Genomic DNA, 19,532 nt, shown 5'->3' with positions numbered 1-19,532 from the left:
GCCTGAATGTGGCTTTTAAAAATAGTCAGAGTAGGCTGGGCACGGTGGTTCATACTTATAATCCTAGCACTTCGGGAGGCCAAGGCAGGTGGATCACCTGAGGTCAGGAGTTAGAGACCAGCCTGGCCAACATAGCAAAACCCTGTCTCTACTAAAACTACAAAAACTGGCTGGGTGTGGTGGTGCATGCCTGCAATCCCAGCTACTCGGAGGCTGAAGCAGGAGTATCGCTTGAACCTGGGAGGTAGAGGTCGCAGTGAGCCGAGATCATTCTACTGCACTCCAGCCTGGGCAACAGAGCAAAACTCCACCTCAAACCAAACAAAACAAAACAAAAATAATAAAAATAATCAAGGTAGAGACAGAGAGGAAATAGAGAGGAAATAAAGTACGTGAGAACTCTAGGGAAGGAAAAACTTTTCTTCTACCCTTTTAGGTTCTGTGGTTGGGCCTGAGAATTAAGTTGATAAAACACAGATTATCAGGGGAAAAGCATACACATTTTATTTGATATTAATAATTTGTGTGTGTTTTTCTGAGACAGACTCTTGCCCTGTTGCTCAGGATGGAGTGCAGTGGCGTGATCTCGGCTCACTGCAACTTCCACCTCCTGGGTTCAAGCAATTCTTCTCCCTCAACCCCTCAAGTAGCTGGAACTACAGATATACGCCACCATGCCTGGTTAATTTTTTTTGCACTTTTAGTAGAGATGGGGTTTTGCCATGTTGGCCAGGCTGGTCTCAAAATCCTGACCTCAGGTGATCTGCCCACCTTGGCCTTCCAAAGTGCTGTAATTACAGGTGTAAGTCACTACACCCTGCCTAATATTAATATCTTTATGTGTACATAGAGACCTTCATATACAAAAAAAAAAAAAAAAAAAAAAAATGAGGATCCAAAGAAATCATTAGGCATGAGAGCTTATATACCATTTTAACAATAAACCGTGGAGAACTGTCAAGACAAAGGAAAAAGGGTTTGGGCTAGGGGCAGTAAACTGGGAAAGTGACTAGGAAATATATGGGGGTAACTGATAAAAGCAAGGGTTATTTTAGTGTATTTCTTTGTACAGATTCATCTTGCCATCAGCTCTTCATCTCCAGTGATGAGAATGTTCTCCTCTTCTTAGTACATTAAGGGCATTCTTCATGGGAAATTTATGTCCTGTTTTTAGGTAAGAAGGTCAGCACCTGCTGTTTCTCAACTGCCTTTGACTCAAGATGATCAATAGGCCTAAGTGGTACATTTGGGTCTGTTCTGATTCTTTTCACAAGCAATGAGGAAACTGTCTGGTCCCAAGTGTACAGCTAAGGAAACACGGAGAGAGCCAGTCTGATATGTGCAGTGACTCGCAGGAGGATATGTGCAGTGACTCGCAGGAGGAAGGCCAGCATTAGCCTCCTTCAGCTGAATCCCTGCTCCAACATATTTGCTACATGACCTGGGAAAGCTCCTTAGGCTTCTGGTGTTTCAATTTTCTCAGTGACAAAACAGAAATAAAAATGACATTTACTTAATATAATTGCTGTGAGGATTAAGTGAGTTAAGGGTATATAACGTGCTTAGAAAAGTGTCTAGCACATATGAGATGAAGAATTAATACTAGCTGGTCCTATTTTTATTTGAATAGGAAGAAAGCCTCCTTGTGTTGTGAGGTTGAAGCAGAAAAGCAGATGTGGCTGAGAAGATAAATGTGGCCCCCTGATGGGAAGTCTGATCTGGAAAGGTTGGCTGTCAGCTTGGATGTTTTTCCTGGGCTGTGTAATTGTGGTGGGCTCGACAACCCCTTCCCTTTCTTCTACAGGTGTCCACATCCTAATCCCCAGAACCTATGAATACATGGCAAAAGGAATTCCGCAGATGTGGTTGACTTAAGAATCTTGCTATGAGGAGATAATCCTGGATTATCCAAGAGGGCCCACTCTAACCACAGGGGTCCTTAGAAAAGGGAGGCAGGAGAGTTCAGAGTCAGAGAGGGAGAGGTGATGGAAGCAAACTGAAGGGATGCAGGGCCATGAGCCAGGGAATGCTGGCAGCATCTACAAGGTGGAAAAGTCAAGGACACAGATTCTCTCTTAAAGTTTTTGGAAGGAAGGTAGCCCTGCCAATCCACTTTAGTCTTTTGACATCCAGAACTGTAAGTGAATATGTTTGTGTTGAGCTAACTGTGTGGCAGTTTTCCCTGGCAGCAATGGGGCACTAACACAGTGAGCATGCAGAAAAGTTAGGTTTAAGTCAGAAGTGGCAGAGGTCACCTGGGACCAGGAGGGGATGACAGGACTGCCTGGGAAGGGACACAGAGAATCATCCCGGGGGAGGAAACCTTCTATCTCCTGACAGTGGTAGTGCTTACTCAGGCATATGCCCCTGACAGAACTCATCCACTGCACTTAAAGTGGATGCATTCATGTATGGGAATGATACCTCAATAAACTTGAAAGCAAGTGTTTAAAAAAAAAAAAACAAACAAACTATTTTCAATTTCTAAATTCTCTAATCCTCCCTATTAAAGAGAAAAGCAAGAATGCTAGATTTCCATTTTTATTAAGGAATCAGATCCAATGCCCTCACTTTATGGATCTGCAAATGTTACCAAAATGCCAGGGTTTCTGTCTAGGTCCCACTGCTCACTGCACAGAAAGCCAATTACTGAGACAACAAGTATTGCCAACTGGAGAAGACTTTAATCACCTGCAACAGCCAAGGAGAATGAGAGATCAGCCTCAAATCTGTCTCTCCAACAAACTAAAATCGGAGGGAAACTAAAATGGCAGGGAAGATGGGAAAACAGGAACTAGGGAGGAATAATGAAGCAATCAGAATGGATGAGGGGCCTGGCATCTCATTATCTGGATGCAGTGATTTGATGAGTTTTAGTCCCTTGCTTGATGGTTGGTTTCTTGAGGAGGAACTAAAATGAGACAAATGGAAATTTCACATTTCAACAACAGGAGGGTCAATTTCTCTGTTTATTCAAAAAAAAGTCATAAATATTAGTTCTATAAGGAAATTGGGCCTGTTTCAGAAACAGGGTCTCAGAGAGATGAACAGACTTGTCCCAAATCATACCTAGGTTCTGCCCTAACAGAGACAAGAGCTGAAGGATTTGACTCCCATCCAGGGCTCTTTCCCCACATGACTCTGCCTCTCTCCTTCATCTAATGCTGGGACACCCAGAAAAGTACAGGGAGGTGAACCTGCAATGTCCTGCAGTGGCATCCTCCCCGCTATTCTGTGAAACCAGAATCTTCCTGGTCCACATGTTCTCTCCCAAAATGCTGAGACATTCCCCTTTCTATTTCCAAAAAGAACAGGGATCAAAGCAGCCCTTCCCTATCTCCCTGATGCGTTTTGGCTGTGTGCCCACCTAAATCTCATCTTGATTTGTACTTCCATAATTCCTAACTGCTGTGGGAGCAACCCAGTGGGAGATCATTTGAAGCACAGGGACGGATTCCCCCATGCTGTTATTGTGGTAGTGGATAAGTCTCACGAGATCTGATTATTTTATCAGGGGTTTCCGCCTTTACATCTCCTCATTTTCTCCTGCCACCACCATGTAAGACGTGCCTTTTGCCTCCCACCATGATTCTGAGGCCTCCCCAGTCATATGGAACTGTAATTCCAATTAAATCTCTTTTTTCTTCCCAGTCTCAGGTATGTCTGTCTTTATCAGCAGGGTGAAAACGGACTAATACACTCCCCACTCCCAAGCACTCTCAGCATACAGCACCTAGTGGAGGACAGAACAGTTACAAAGATAAAAGTGACTTCCCCTCGTAAAATTCCATTTTCCCTAAGTTAGGGAGGCAGCTTGCTTATCCCATCCCTGAGTACTTTACCCTTTACCCACTGACTCAGCTCCTGGCTGCAAAGGGATCCCACCAGACACATCATTAGGTACATCTGGCCACCACTAAAGTACTGGAGAGTCCTAACCTCTTGGAGGACTATTATTTCTGCCATCTGGAAAATTCAACCCACCCTCTCCTACTTTGCAGAGCCCACTTCACAGAGATCCCAAAGCCCTTTCATGCGTGCTATTCCACTTCCTCAAACAACAATCTCGAGAGGTAAACATCCACCTTTTAATTTTGCAGACAGACAGACAGGGACAGTTCGAAACAGAGAAGGTAGAGATAGGAAGTCAAGTGATGGAGGACTTCCACAGGCCCAGACTCTGCAGGCCAAATACTCTACTCAGGTTCCCACAAAGCTCTGGCCACCTGGAGTGCTGTGCTAGAAGCTTGGAACCTTCCCAGTTTCCATGGAGAGAAGGATGGGAGGCCTGGATCCCCATTATTCTTGGAGCCTCACACTATGCAAATGAGACCTCCCAGAGCACATTGACATCTGTTGGCACATTTAGTGCCCTTGGCAAGGAAGGCATCTAACATGCAATGAGGGCTGAATTCTTTTTGGATGATGATTTTCTCTACGTCAAGGTGATTTTCTCAGCGGAAGGCTATGAGCTTTCCCCAGGAAAGCAGACATGGCAGGTGGACAAAGATTACCTGGAAATAGGATTTAAAGATTCTGATGTGTCTTTTTCACAGATTTCAGAAATTCCTAGAGTTGAAAGGGGTCTTAGTTATTCCTTTGACAAACTTTAGGTGCATCATGCAAGGGTACTAAGGGGACATGGGATATGTCCCTCAGAACCGATTCATGCCACCACCACCAAGATACGCCTCTGAGCAAATTCTAATGCAGTGGCAGTGGTGTGGAAGGAGACAGGCAGTACACATCTCTGCTGCTTGCAGGCTGATTCCAATCTACTGAATGAAATACAATTAACACTTTGAACTTTCTGGAGTCCAGATCCAAAGACCTTGAGTGCTCCTTGCAACTTTAAGGATATATAATATATTCTTAATGTGTATATGATTATAGTGCCCTTAGATACTGCCTATCCTTGTTACGGCGCCATCACACTCCTCAGCCTCCCATTCTCCAGAAGCCAGCTCACTGTCTTTGGCTTCTAAGCAGCAAGTCATTAAGTCAAAGATCCAAAAGGAAGAGTTGTTGCCCAGAATCTTTAAAGTGTTTTTTGACAAAGCAAAGGATGGGATCAGGAGTTAGGCGGCATCAAGAAATAAAACACAGTGCTTTTTTTTTCTTTTTTTCTTTTTTTTTTTTTTTTTGCTTTGTACTTGAAAGCGAGACTCCCAACTATGAGTTCCAGCATCAGGGCAGAACACATGAGACCTGTTCTCTAAGTGCTGTTGCTTTCCATCAGGAGTCTGCACCCTGTGGTCTGATCACCTGGGAACTTGCTAGAAAGGCAATTTCTGGGGTCCCACCCCACTCCTATTGAATCAGCAATGTTGGGGGTGGGACCCAGTAATCTGCATTTTTTTTTTAATGGAGTCTCCCTCTGTCACCCAGACTGGAGTGCAGTGGCGTGATCTCAGCTCACTGCAACCTCCGCCTCCCAGGTTCAAGTGATTCTCCTGTCTCAGCCTCCCGAGTAGCTGGGATCACAGGCACCCACTACCGTGCCCAGCTAATTTTTGTATTTTTAGTCGAGACAAAGTTTCACCATGTTGGCCAGGCTGGTCTTGAACTCCTGACGTCGTGATCCACCCATGCTGGCCTCCCAAAGTGCTGGGATTACAGGCATGAGCCACCGCACCCGGCCACAGTCTGCATTTTAACAAGCATTGGGGTACTCATTCAGTTTGAGAAACCCATTTTTCAGCCTTGCCTTTCCCCTTCCTGAGTTATAGGCCCTTTGAGAATCTGACTCAGGCTAGCAGCTCTCTCCAAGAAAAATGCACAAGCAAACACTTTTGCACACAATTTCGAGGGGGCTCAAAGACCACCATGAAGCCCATTCAGAAAAAAAGCCCTAAGGCTCTGGAGACCCTGGCTGAGAAGGCCCACTCTCACGATGGAATCATATATCCTTAAAGTTGCAAGGAGCACTCGAAGTCTCTGGATCTGGACTCCAGACAGGTCAAGATGTTAATCATATTTCATTCAATCGGTTGGAATCAGCCTGCAAGTTCACACCAGCAAAGCAGGTGTTCAAGCCTGTCACTGTCATCACCCCCCCAACCAAGTCCTGAACAACCGTCTCAACATCACCCCCATCCGCCCCCAACTTCAATTTCACTGATTTCCGGAAGAGAAAGGCTCAAAACCGCCATCAGGGTGGCACTCTAAACGTTTCATAACAATTTTCTTTTTTTTTTTTTTTTAAATCAAAAGCCAAATTTAAGAAGGGAGCAAGGAAGGAAGTTGGTTCCGGCTGCTGTTACAGAAAAACAGAGTGAAGCAACTCACATCCACCACTAGGTAGCGGACACTGACGCAAAGGCGCCATTAAAGGGCCCAAACTTGCCTTCATGCCTAAGCTTTTTGGCCCATAAAGTGTTAGTAAATATTTTCAGAAAATTTCACATAAAATCTAGTTTTCAGCCTCCATTACAAAACAGTCCCGATATCTGATACCGTCTGAGCCTGCATTTTACAGAGCCACCACTGCCTGGCCCAAGACGGAGCACCGCCCCCCCTCCCCCCCCCGCCCATGGAGCATGGAGACTTGGCTTGCTCTGATCCTCTGGATCACCCATATTACCTTCCTGGCCCCTGCAGGCAGTAAACTTTGCCACTCTAATAGGCCAAAGCCACCTAAGACATCCGCAGGTGAGGGATATGGGTGGTTTGTAGTCAAAGATTGACTCAGAGCAGCAAAGTGAAAAGCGAGAGCTGCCTGCATTTTTCTGCTCTAACATTTCCCCCTTGACTCTTGTCTCTTTGCCCCTTCCCTCCTTGGTTTTATGGTATGCATCCTTGTTTCATCTTTCACGCCCAAGACTGGGTGAGGTACCTCTTCCACGTGCCCCACAGCACACGATTGCTTCCCTAGCATAGCGTTTACCACGTGCCCAGTTTTTTCACTGTCTCTCTTATTGGTTTGTAAATTCTGTGAGGGCAGAAACCAAGACGATCTTGTCCACTATTGAAATGTTTAGCCCAGTAACCTGGCTCTTCAAAGGAATTCAACAAGCAAGAAAGGAAGGAGGAAGGAGTGGAGGGGAGAAGGGAGGAAAGGAGCGGGGGAGGAACAGAAGGAAGGAAAGAGGGAAGGGAAGGGAAGGGAGGAAGACATTACCAATCGAGCATAGCATTCTTGCTCTTGAGCCTGGACCCTGAGACCTTCTCAAAACAATACTCCAAGCAGCTACCTCGGCCTGAGTTGGCACAGGAGATGCAAAATACTTTCTGCCTGATAGCTTGGGAGGAAGCTGTTTGGGAAGGGATTCCAGTAAGGAAATGACTGCCCTGCTTAAACCTTGGACCAGAATGTGTCAGGGGAGATGGGCAAATCCCTGTTGTTCTGGCAGGAACCAAACCCAACAGAAAAGAGAAAGGAAGGAGAGGCAGCTATTCAGCAAACAGAACATAGGCTGTCATGAAAAGGCTTGATTAACTTCAGGCTATAGGTCACCGGGGTACAGTTGACTGAGGGATTTTACGGATGTATCTAAGTAATGTATCTCAGAGAAGCTTTCTGAGAACAAAGGCCCATGCTGGTAGGAACCCTTCCCGCTCCTGGGCAACTCAACTGCAAACCAGATGGAGAGGTGGATTGGGACACTTTTCAGAAATCTTAGCCCGTGGAGGAAAAACATGAGTGTACACTGCCCCCTAGTGTTCACTGCTGGTAACATGATGAGGCTCGGGAAATCATAAAAACCATAAATGTCTAATGAACAGATGCAAGAGAAGATAAAAACCACAATGATTTTATTTTAGCTTTTTTCAGTTAACTGAAACACACATTCACATGCTTATATATAAAGCATTGAGAAAAAGCCATAGCCAAGGAGGAGAGTCAAATCTCTAAAGATTCCAAACCAGATACTGCTGGCCAAGAACGAATGGATGAATTGGGAATTCAATTCAGGCCCCTTGGATCCCATCCAGATGTTCAGGCAGCTGGTCACACCAAGTCCCTTCCAGTCAATTACTTTTCTTGATGTTTCTAATCAACAGCATTATATATGTGATGCTATAAACTTTTATATTTAATATTAGCTCATAACTCAGGATCCCAAACCAGATGTTTTGGGTGAGAAAGAAATTGATGACTTATCAGGAGATTGAACCCAGGCCACTGGCTGCTCTCCAGGCATTCTACCAGCTGAGCTGCAAAGCAGGGTGGTTGCTACCAGCTCCCTTTAGTTATGAGGAGAGAGAGAGGGGTGGGTAGAATATGAACATAAAGCCGCATTCCAGAAAAGCTTCCATGAATTCTTTTTCTCTTATAAAGCAGGAGCCTGTAGCATTGTCTTGAGTCAGTAATGGTCAGGTATATTCAAAGCTTTGAGCTCATCTCCCTTCCTTTATGACATTATGGAGGTGCAGGGAAGCAGGGACAGAAGGGAAAAGAAAGTAAAATATATGGCCAGGAAAGGAGATATGCTGAAATGATCGATTGTCACCAACGAGGTGGGGTAATGTCTTAATATTAACCAATTTTTTTCTTCCCAGAAAAGTCCTCCTGTGCCCTTCCCTCACCAAAGAGCTAGGCCCACTCTCGGGAGGGACTAGGCAGAAGAGAGAGCTGAGAACAAAGAAGTCTTCCAGGATTTGGTTTCAAAAGCCTAAGCCCCTGAGGAAATGAAGAGGACAAAAAGTTTGAGTGAAAGCTAAGGAAGGAGAAGAGAAACTCCTGCTCATTATCTCTCTTGAAAAACATCTCCCAACTTGTGGAGCAGGGCTGGGAGAGATCGGTGGGTCCCAGAGACATGGGCCTGGTGTCCAGCCAACTTCCTGGGTTAGAGGCCTGAGGAGGTAGCTGACCCCAGGCAGGGCAAAGCTGTGCACTGTGTCTGCCAGATGGGACCACAGTAATTCCAAACAAGATAAGCCATGAAAAGCACCTAGCAGGATGCCGAGTACACAGTAAGTGCTCAGTAATTTGTAACTGTTACTGCTTTCATGAGGGCACTCAGTTTTCCGGTGCTTTTAAAATCACCAAAGCCAAGTTCACCACGGCAGGTGGAGGTACGCTTCCTCAGCCAGGGACAGCCAGCATCCACCAGGATTGCTCTTTCTACCCCTACCCCTCCTTGCGACATCAAACGAGACCACTTTTAACTCAGTTTCTTAGAAGTAACCAATGTCAACCAATAGTGTGATGGTTCATTCTGTCAACTTGGCTAGGTCGTGGTAGCCAGGTATTTGGTTAAACATTACTCTAGATGTTTCTGTGAGAGATCTGTTAGGTGACATTAACATTTAAATCAGTGGACATTGGGTAAAGCTGAGGACTCACTGCAGTGTGGGTGGGCCTCATCCAATCAGCTGAAGGCTTTCAAGAAAAGACTGACCTTCCCAAAGGAAAAAGGAATGTTGACAGCAGGCTGTCCTCAGCCTTGAATAGCAACTCTTCACTGAGTCTCCAGCCTGCCGGCCTACCCTGCAGATTTTGAACTTGTCTATCTCTACAATCACTGTAACCAATTCCTTAAAATATTTATTAAAAGATTTCTATGTATCTGGCTGGGCACGGTGGCTCACGCCTGTAATCCCAGCACTTTGAGAAGCTGAAGCGGGTGGATCACCTGAGATCAGGAGTTTGAGACCAGCCTGGCCAACATGGTGAAACCCCTAAAAATACAAAAATTAGCCGGGCGTGGTGGTACATGCCTGTAATCCCAGCTACTTGGGAGGCTGAGGCAGGAGAATAGCTGGAGGCGGAGGTTGCAGTGAGCCAAGATCGCGCCGCTGCACTCCAGCCTGGGCAACAAAGCAAGGCTCCGTCTCAAAAAATAACAAACAAACAAACAAATAAATAATAAAAGATTTATATTTATATTTATATTTATCTATCATCTATGGTTCTAGGTATATTTAAATCTATCATCTATTTACCTCTATCTGGTAGATGATACCTAAATCTATCATCTATTTAGTCTATGTATCTATCGTTTCATCTTCACATCCTATCTGTTTCTCTGGAGAACCCTGACTAACAGCAGAAGGATTCCACAAAAATGTCATAGAATCCACACAAATACGTCTTTCCTCATGGCCCTATCACTACACTGCTAGACTGAAAGGTGAATACTGGATGTGTAGTGGTGAAGTATTGCCAAGGTAACTATCTCTTTAGGATGCAATGTCTTCATCTAGATAGCTGGGAGATGAGATTACACAAAGAATGGCAAATAGATTTCATTTACATGCCATCTTCAGTCCATGAGTAGTGGTTTCCAGAAACACTGTGTTGATTTGTTCCGTCTATGGCAAAAATTAGAAATAAATAAATGGGCTGGGTGCAGTGGATCACGTCTGTAATCCCAACACATTGGGAGCCCAAGGCGGGCAGATCACCTGAGGTCAGGAATTCAAGACCAGCCTGGCCAACATGGCGAAACCCTATCTCTACTAAAACTACAAAAATTAGTCAGGCATAGTGGGGGCTGCCTGCTGTCCCAGCTGCTTGGGAGGCTGAGGCAGGAGAATGGCTTGAACCTGGAAGATGGAGGGGGCAGTGAGCCAAGATCACGCCACCGGACTCCAGTCTGGGCAACAGAGCGAGACTCCATCTCAAGAAAAATAAAATAAGAAAAAATAACACTATGTTGAGAAGGATGCTGAGGTGCTGGGTGAAGTGGGGAGGGGCGTGGGGAAGGAAGGGTGCCATGACCGGTAGCTAAGCATGCAGAGTGGGGGTGATTTGCCCACCTGTGTTCATATGAAATCTGACGTCTCAGCAGCACTTGCCAAAATTTTCACTCTGCTTAAATGCTTTCATTTCTTCTTGTTGAGACTCCACGTGCTACTGGTTTTCCAGTGACTCACTGGCAGCTCCTCCTTGGCCTCCTTTTCCTGGCTCCAACTCCTCTGCTTAAGTTTCAATATTGGGAATGTCACAGTCTCCAGGCTGGGCCTGGGACATGTCTTCTTCACTATATGAGATGACTCTCCCTAGGGGGTCTCAGCTAGCTCCATGGCTTTATACAACATCCGAATGTCAGTGAACCACAGTTTTATGTCCCGAATCCTCAATTCTCCTAGAACTCCAGAGTCAGGGGTAGAACAGAGCATGTGCTGGGTCTACGTACAATTGGCAATCCAAATATGACACGTGGAAGACAGAACGCTTGCTTTTTACCCAAAATCTGCTCCTCATCTGTCTTTTCCTCTCCCCACAAAAGGCAACTTCATCAGCCCACTTGGCCAGGTCAAAACCTTGGAGCTCTCCTTGATTCCTGACTATTGTTTTCCCCTGACTATATCCGTCGTCCATCAGCAGGCTCTGAGGGTTCCGTGTGAAACCAGGTCCTGATCTGCGCACTTCTCTTCATCTCTGCCATTCCTACCTCCGTCCAGGTTACAAGCCGGCCCCTACAGGCCCACTGTGCCCCTGTGTCCTCCCTGCCTCCTCTCCACACAGCAGCAAGAGCCAGCCTCTGAAGATGAAAACCTAATCATTCCATTGTCTGCTCATATACCCTCTGGAGGCTTCCTGTTCCCTTAGAATGAGATACGAACTCCTTGTCCTTTGCCCCTATTGAAGCCACAGTCTAGAAAGACATATAACAAGTAAATGATGACAACTTGGTGTATTAACTGCCAGAAAAAGAAATGGGAAAGCATTCTGAACCTGGGGAAACTGAGAGAGATTGAGAGAGGGAGGGGGAGAGAGAGAGAGAGAAGAAAAGAGGGAGAAAGAGGAGAGGGAGAAAGAAAAAAGGGACGCGAGGGAGCAAGGGAAAGAGAAAGTGGGGGAAAGAGAGAAAAGGGCCGGGCATGGTGGATCACATCCTAATCCCAGCATTTTGGGAGGCCGAGGTTGGCAGATCACTTGAGCCAAGGAGTTTGAAACCAGCCTGGCCAACATGGAGAAATCTCATCTCTACTAAAAATACAAAAATTAGCTGGGCGTGGTGGCACAAGACTGTAGTCCCAGCTACTTGGGAGGCTGAGGTGGGAGGATGGCTTGAACTTGGGAGGAGGAGGTTGTAGTGAGTTGAGATCTCGCCACTGCACTCCAACCTGGGCAACAGAGCGAGACCCTGTCAAAAAAAAAGAAAGGAAGGAAGGAAGGAAGAAAGAAAAGGAAGGAAGAAAGGAAGGAAGGAAGGAAGGAAGGGAGGGAGGGAGGGAGGGAGGGAGGGAAAGAAAGAGAAGGAGAAAATGGGAGAAAGGGATAGGGAGACAGAAAAGGGGAGGGAGAGTAAGGAAAAAAGAAAGGAGAGGGAGAGAAAGAGAAAGGAAAAAAGGAAGGGAGGAAGAGAACGGGAAGGAGAGAAGGAAGAGAGGGAGCAAGGGAGGGAGAGAGAGAAGGAAAGAAAGAACAAGAAGGAGAGAAAGGGAGGGGAAGAGAGAAGAAAGAGGAAGAATGAGGGAGAAAGAAGAGAGGCGGAGGAAGGAAGGAAGACGGAGAGAGGAGAGAGGGAGGGAATGAGGTGGAGGGAGAGAGGGGGCTGGAAAGAGAGGGAGAGGATGGGGGAAAGGAGAAGGATGGAGAGATGCCTATTCCTTACCTCTACTACCTCCTTTCATCCTCATGGCAATCCTGGAGGGCAAGGTGCAGAGTGGCTAAGACATTTGCCCAAGGTTACCTGGCTGCTCTGGGTCAGGTTCAGCACCCCAAAGTCCATGAACCCCTGACTGCACCACATTGTCTCCACAGAAACCAGCCGCACCACCCTCACCCTCCTCCCTGGACAGCTCCTGACACCCCGGGTTGTTACTGTCTCTGCACGGGACACCTTGACACACCTGGGCTCACCTCCAGGGATACCTCCAGGGAGCTTGGGATCCTGCACTGGCATTTCCCAAATGCGAGTAACATAAAGAACCCAATTAAATGAAAGACACACACATACACACACTTACAAACACACATACACACGCTCACACACACAGAGAAACATACATACACACATACACACACATAAATACACACATACATGCAATCACACACACATACACGCACAACCCACACATACACACATACACACACATACACACCTACATTCACACACACACACAGACACACAACACATACAGACACACACACAGCCCACACACATACACACACCACACACACATACACACACAACACATACACACAGGCACACACACACACGTTGAGGCCCCTGAGAACGCATCTCTGAGCTCCAGTTTGAGTGAAGAATTAAACAGTAAACTCTGGTCCTTTGGGGATCATGTGGCACCATTAGCGCCATAAACAGGAATGCAAACGTGGACACTGACTCGAGGGGCATTCCTAGTTATGTAAGGGTCTCCCTCAGCCCTGCAGTGATTGTGTGCATGATTTTACAAGACCTTCAGTGGAAAGTGCTAAACTGAAGAATTCTAGAATTCTCAGATCCCTGAGAATAAATCAAACTCGCAGGGATCTGAGATCCCGCCTCCTGGCTCAGCCTTCCCCAGGACCGGCGCTTCTGCGCCCTCTAGTGACCACGGGCGCGCATTGCACTCCTCCAGGACCCGATTCTGCGCCCAGTCCTCTGCGCCCGGTCCTCTGACCCGGGAGAACTGGAGGCAGGACTGCAGGACTGCAGGATGAAAGGATGAAAGGATAAAAGGAAACCTCCAACGTCCTTCATGTTGTGATTTTCGCCGATTGCCAGCCTCCTCGCCAACCCTCCTTCATCCTACTTCATCCTGAATGTATCCTACAGTAATAGCAACTGTTTGAGGCGAAATAGTGGCTTGGGAGGAATGTGAACTCAGCAACTAAGCAGCCGGGGTGTGCATGCTAACTGCATAGTTTTGTAATCTTGTGCAAGTTAAGCCCTTTCAGCCTCAGTTTCTCATCTGTGCAATGAGAATAGTAATAGGCTACACCTCACAAGAGCACTGGGAGGAGCAGGTGATCTGGACACGTGTGTGGAAAGTGCGCTTATGATGACGTGAACCCTCAGTGAACTGCTGTGTATCCTATCGCTTCTTGGCACACTCCTACCTTTCCTGTCTCCATGCTGCCAGCTCTGGATAGAATAGCCTTCCTCATCTTGCCATCCTGGAAATCTCTCAATTTTTTCTAAATCCTAATCGTGCCATATGTTCTGTGAGAAGCCTTCTCTGACACCATTCCTTCTTTTTTTTTTTTTTTTTTTTTTTTTTTTTTTTTTTTGACGGATTCTTGCTCTGTCGCCCAGACTGGAGAGTGCAGTGGCATGATCCCGGCTCACTGCAACCTCCGCCTCCCGAGTTCAAGCAATTCTCCTGCCTCAGCCTCCCCAGTAGCTGGGATTACAGGTGCCCGCCACCATGCCTGATTAATTTTTGTATTTTTAGTAGAGACGGGGTTTCACCATGTTGGCCAGGTTGGTCAAAACTCACCTGTTGAAGCTGTAACCCCCGGTACCTCACGATGCGACATTTGGAGATAGGGCCTTTAAGGAGGTGATTAATTAAATGAGGCTGTTAGGGTAGATCCTAATCCAAGCTCACAGGTGTCCCTATAAGAAGAGGAGATTAGGACACATGAGACACACCAGGGCATGTGAGCACAAAGGAAAGACCACATTAAGATACCGCAAGAAGAAGGCCATTTGCAAAGAGAGAGGCCTCAGGAGAGAGAGACCAGCCCTGCCCACACCTTGATCTTGGACTTTCAACCTCCAGAACTGAGAAAATTGATGTCTTGGGGAAGCCACTCAGTCTGTCGTATTTGGGGATGGCAGCCTGGGGTGACTCAGGCTGGGCAGATGCTCCATGCCCTCAGTAAACACTAACTGAGCTCCACGAATTCCTGGGCACCTGCTTGGCCCTGAGGCTCAAAAGGTGACAAAGCTTGGGTGGCATTAATTACGGCAGAGCTGCAGCCTCTCCAAGCCTGAGCCAGGCTGAGTTACTTTCCTTTCTTCTTTCTTTCTGGTTTCTGGTGTAGAGTCATGCATCACTTAATGGCAAGGATACATTCTGGGAAATGCCTTGTTAGGAAATTTTGTCATTGTGCAAACATCACAGAGGGCACAAATGCAAACCTACATGGTGCAGCCTACTGCACACCTGTGCTGTATGGTACAACCTATTGCGCCTAGGCTACAAACCAGTGCTGCATGTGACTGTACTAAATACCGCAGGCAATTGTAATACAATGGTAAGTATTTCTGTATCTAAATCTATCTAAACATGGAAAAGATACAGTGAAAATGTGGTATAAAAAATTAGCACCTAAGCCGGGCGTGGTGGCTCACGCCTGTAATCCCAGCACTTTGGGAGGCTGAGATGGGTGGATCTCCCGATGATGGGAGTTCGAGGCTAGCCTGACCAACACAGAGAAACCCCATCTCTACTAAAAATACAAAAAAAATCAGCCAGGTGTGGTGGTGCATGACTGTAATCCCAGCTACTCGGGAGGCTGAGGCAGGAGAATTGCTTGAACCCAGGAGGCAGAGGTTGTGGTGAGCCGAGATTGGACCACTGCACTCCAGCCTGGGCAACAAGAGTGAAACTCTGTCTCAAAAAAAAAAAAAGATTAGCACCTGAATAAGGCACTTACCGTGAGTGGAACTTGCAGGATTGTAAGTTGCCTGGTGTGCATCAGTGAGTGGTGAGTGAATGTGAAGGTCTAGGACATTGCTGTACATGACTGCAGACTTTTTTTTTGAGACTGAGTCTCGCTCTATTGCCCAGGCTGAAGTGCAGTGGCATGATCTTGGCTCACTGCAACCTCCACCTCCCGGGTTCAAGTGATTCTCCTGCCTCAGCCTCCCGAGCAGCTGGGGTTACAGGCGCCCCCCACCACGCCTGGCTAGTTTTTGTATTTTTAGCAGAGATGGGGTTTCGTCGTGTTGGCCAGGCTGGTCTCAAACTCCTGACCTCAAGTGATCCACCCGCCTGGGCCTCCCAAAGTGCTGGGATTACAGGTGTGAGCCATTGTACCCAGCCCAAAGTAACTTTTGTTTCAAAAACCAATTCTCCCTCTGATGCATTGTGGCCATCAAGTTTGGAGCTGTTGGGTTTCTAGGACTCTAAACCGGAAACACCTCAGACCCAATGAAGACAAAAGCATCCCTGTCCTGATTCTGTTATAACATTCTCTTGTGTGCCCTGGGGCCCCATCCTAGTGCCCAAGACACCAACTTCCTGAGCTTTCTGAGAGCAAGACCCTGGTGGTCTTTCTGTACACCAAGGTCTTAGTACAGTATCTAGAACCCTAGAACAGCGTCTAGAAACTCGCGTGTGTGTATGAGTGTATTGAATGAGTCAATGAATGAACGTCTGTGTGGAGAAGGCCAGAGGGTATTTCAGACTGAGTCCCAAAGTATGTGTCCCTTGGTCAGATCACCAGATCTTGAGGATCCCAGTAACTGCCCCAGCTTTGTAGGCACAAAAGTCTGATTTATGAATACACCCAAGAGATGGCCATAGATGAGTGGACTAGCTTATGGCAACCACACTTACAAGCAGGTACGGCAGAAAGTCAAGTTATGAATTATACCTTTGTAACTACAGGCATAGGAAAATGTACTGCTCCCCGCATTCATTGGCCAGATGATTCTGCCTGGCAGCCATCTCTTCATAGAACCCCCTAGAATAATCGGAGGGCTCCAGGAAAGCCTGGACTTTTCCATTTCAAGGGCCCTTTCGCAATTTGACTTTGATACTTCTCCCCTCAAGAGGTAGAATAGAATTTTCCTCCCTTTGAATCTAGGTGGCTGCTGTGTGTGTCTTGCATCGACTTCTGGGCCTAATTCTTCAGAAGCACCGCAATTTCACTTCCTCCTCCTGGAGGCTGACCACCATTCAAAGAAGCTCAGTCTGACTGCTGAATGTAGACCATCTACATGGATGAAGAGGCAATGGGAAATGAACCAAAGCACCCCCAGCAGAGCCATTACCCAGGACCCACACCTGTGAGTGGGGCCATGTTAAAGGTTCCACTCCCATTGAGCCACCCAGCAGCCACTGCAAGGAGCAGAGAACTGCGAGCAACAAAAGGACTGAAAGTTATTTCAAGCCACAAGCTGCCCATATACAAAATGAATAACAAAAAGAGACTCAAAGCAAGAGGAAGCAGCCGGATTATATTAATTGTTGATATCACTGACTTCTGAAAGTCTGTCGCCTCGATTTCCACTTTCTCTGCTGTCCTGATGGTCAGGCTGCCTCTACTCCAGCAAGTGCAGAGACACTTTTCTGTTTCAGACTCTCTGAACTGTCCTTTTGGAGTTACCAGTCAAACCAATTGCCTTCAGAAAACACATTCATTGTTGTCTTGATTGAATTTTAGGCCCTGCTTAGTTGTAAATTGAAAACCTCATTTAAGCTACTGGCTTGTTTCTAATTTCCTGGTATTTATCGTCTGCCACAAGCCAGACTCTGTCCTATGAGCTAATGACACAGCAGAGAACCAGATAGACAAATCGCAGGCTCATAAAATTTACATTCCAGTATAACCTCAGATTGAAGAAGTACTAGCTATTGTCTTCATATACCAGGAATAAAAATATGACCCAGAGTGTAAGCACAGAAAGGTACACTGGGCCCTAGAAACAACCTGAATAACATCCAGCCCTCAGAATTTTATATAAGTAGATGACCAAAAGTGATTCCTCCTATAATTCTGAGATAAGTAGTTTGAGATTATCCAACAGATAGACATGAACATACGGCACCAATAAAATAGAGGAACCAATGTTTTGTGTGTGTGTGAAATTTGATATATTTTTAAAAAGGATCAAAGCACTCATCGCAGGAAAATCAGTATTTTATTGCACTACACTTTTTAAAAGCAGTTTTAATAATTTTTTTTTTTTTGTAGAGAGCATCTCACTCTGTCAGCCAGGCTGGAGTAAAGTGGTATGATCACAGCTCACTGCAGCTTCAAACCCCTGGGTTCATGTGATCCTCCTGTCTCAGCTTTCAGAGTAGCTGGGAAAACAGGTGCATGCCACCATGTCCAGCTAATTTTTATTTACTTATTTTTAAATTTTTTAGTCTTTTTTGGTAGAGATGAGGTCTTGCTTTGTTGCCAGAGCTGGTTGGTTGGTTGGTTGGTTGGTTGGTTGGTTGATTTTTGAGATGGAGTCTCCCTCTGTCACCCAGGCTGGAGTGCAATGGCGCGATCTTGGCTCACTGCAACCTCCACCTCTAGGGGTTCAAGTGATTCTCCTGCCTCAGCCTCCCCAGTAGCTGGGATTACAGGCACATGCAACCACTCCCAGCTAATTTTTGTGTTTTTAGTAAAGACGGGGTTTCGCCATGTTGGCCAGGCTGGTCTCAAACTCCTGACCTCAGGTGATCCACCCACCTCAGCCTCCCAAAATGCTGGGAGGTGTAAGCCACCATGCCTGGCCACACAGCAGGTTTTGAACTACTAGCCTGAAGCTATTCTCATGCCTTGGCCTCCTAAAATGCTGGGATTACAGATATGAGCCACGGTGCCCAGCCCTTAAGCAGCTTTTAAAAACTATCGTTTTTATTTTGAATACTTACGGAGATGGTGGTATGATAATCTTCTCAGTTTGTAAAGCCCTCTAACTGTGTAAAGTAGATCTGAAGCATTTTCCTGACCCTCACTGGGATGGTTATTTCAAGTACAAAATGTTTTCACACAGTGGGTGGTAATCTCTCATAAAAAATTTCATATTTGAATGAAAACAGCTCAATAAATACACTAATGAGCAAAAATACATGGGGAAAGAGGGACGTGCAGTTTTGACTTAACTGAAGAAACCAAGAGGAAACTGGTCTACATATGAAAATGTGATCCTGGAAAGTCAGGTGTCAAGAATTTCGAGTAGGAATCCATATGACTTGAATCTCCCCAACTTTCTGAATAAAAGTGATATTTTTGAGTATTTATAAAAAGAAATCATATTTCAGTGGAGCTTCCAGGTAAACTATCTTAAAAAAATCATATGTGAGTGGACCTTCCACGTCAATTATCTCCCTCTTTTAAGGGAGCTCCCTGTATTTCTAGCGACTTTAACTGAAATCCCTTTCAGGAAGAAATCCTCATTAGCGACAGAAGAGGGGATTAGGTGTTTTTTTCAAAGAGCTGGTATTGGAACATCTACCTCTGTGATGTCCCTGGTCAGCTATATTGTGTATGTGTTGAAACATTTTGTATTTTAATTTTCTATCATTTACTGGGTGCCTCTTCTGTGACAGAGCCACTCAAAGGGCTATTGCTATATTATCAGGTGACTGAATTCTAAATATATTCTGAAGTAGGAGATACTGTTATTGTTGTTATTACTCACGTTTTGCAGATAAGAAAGCTGAGGCTCTGAGAGGTCAAGATCACGCAGCTAACGAATGAGTCAAGACTCTCTTGCTTTAGAGCTTGTCCTCTACTCTTGCTTTTCTTTCCAAAAAACACTAAATTTTTTGTTTGTTTGTTTTCTTTTGTTTTGTTTTGAGACAGGCTCTTGCTGTCACCCAGGCTGCAGTACAGTGGCGCGATTTTGGCTCACCGCAACCTCCGCCTCCCGGGCTTAAGCGAGTCTCCTGCCTCAGCCTCCCTGGCCTACACGCGCGCGCCACCACGTAAAAATGATCACGTTCTAACATGTATGCAT

General features: G+C 46.0%; 1 long non-coding RNA gene across 1 annotated transcript in view; it reads right to left on the bottom strand.

Moving 5' to 3' along the window:
* The window catches only part of LOC108542374 (uncharacterized), a 96,813-nt gene extending 77,429 nt beyond the window's left edge, over nt 1-19,384 (bottom strand). The window contains exons 1-2 of the long non-coding RNA XR_001889257.1: nt 19,215-19,384; nt 14,341-14,459 (exon numbers count right to left, since the gene is read on the bottom strand). This is a non-coding gene — a long non-coding RNA (uncharacterized LOC108542374). The remainder of the gene's footprint in view (nt 1-14,340; nt 14,460-19,214) is intronic.
* Nucleotides 19,385-19,532: the final 148 nt, after the last annotated feature.

This window comes from Rhinopithecus bieti, unplaced genomic scaffold, assembly GCF_001698545.2.
Source record: "Rhinopithecus bieti isolate Rb0 unplaced genomic scaffold, ASM169854v2 scaffold_20098, whole genome shotgun sequence".
Taxonomy (NCBI): Eukaryota; Metazoa; Chordata; class Mammalia; order Primates; family Cercopithecidae; genus Rhinopithecus; species Rhinopithecus bieti.
Note: the sequence above shows the minus strand (reverse complement) of the source record. Positions and strands in the feature narration are given on the sequence as shown.